This window comes from Pelobates fuscus, chromosome 4 (assembly GCF_036172605.1).
Source record: "Pelobates fuscus isolate aPelFus1 chromosome 4, aPelFus1.pri, whole genome shotgun sequence".
Taxonomy (NCBI): domain Eukaryota; kingdom Metazoa; phylum Chordata; class Amphibia; order Anura; family Pelobatidae; genus Pelobates; species Pelobates fuscus.
Genome location: NC_086320.1, coordinates 372,488,101 through 372,488,510, shown reverse-complemented (window position 1 = coordinate 372,488,510; position 410 = coordinate 372,488,101). Strand labels below are relative to the sequence as shown.

Sequence of the window (410 nt, the reverse complement as noted above, 5' to 3'; positions counted from 1 at the left end):
CCAATGAATACAGTGTTTTTTTATCATTTATATAGCTCCAACATATTCCGTAGTGCTTTACAATGCTAAAATTAAGGTATTTGACAGCAAATGAGGAATATAACAGACAAGAGGTGAAGAAGGCCCTGCTCAAACAAGCTTACAATCTACGAGGAAGGGGTAAGGACACATAAGAGAAATAACTGCATGTCAGAGGGGGTAGGGATTGATGAATAAGACGCCTGTGTTGAAATAAATTAGTATGAAATATGAAACTAGCCACTCCACAGAGCCAGATGTTGGAACTGTTTAAACCTGTTCTCAGAAAACAGATGTGTACTATGGAAATGGACATCTGGAGCATTGGTGGTTCAGTGGTAGAATTCTCGCCTGCCACGCGGGAGGCCCGGGTTCGATTCCCGGCCAATGCA

The 410-nt window shown here is 42.2% G+C and overlaps 1 non-coding gene across 1 annotated transcript; it reads left to right on the top strand.

Annotated features, from left to right (window-relative positions):
- The first annotated feature begins 339 nt into the window (after positions 1 to 339).
- On the top strand, positions 340 to 410 carry TRNAG-GCC (transfer RNA glycine (anticodon GCC)). The gene has a single exon. It is a non-coding gene; the product is annotated as a tRNA-Gly (tRNA).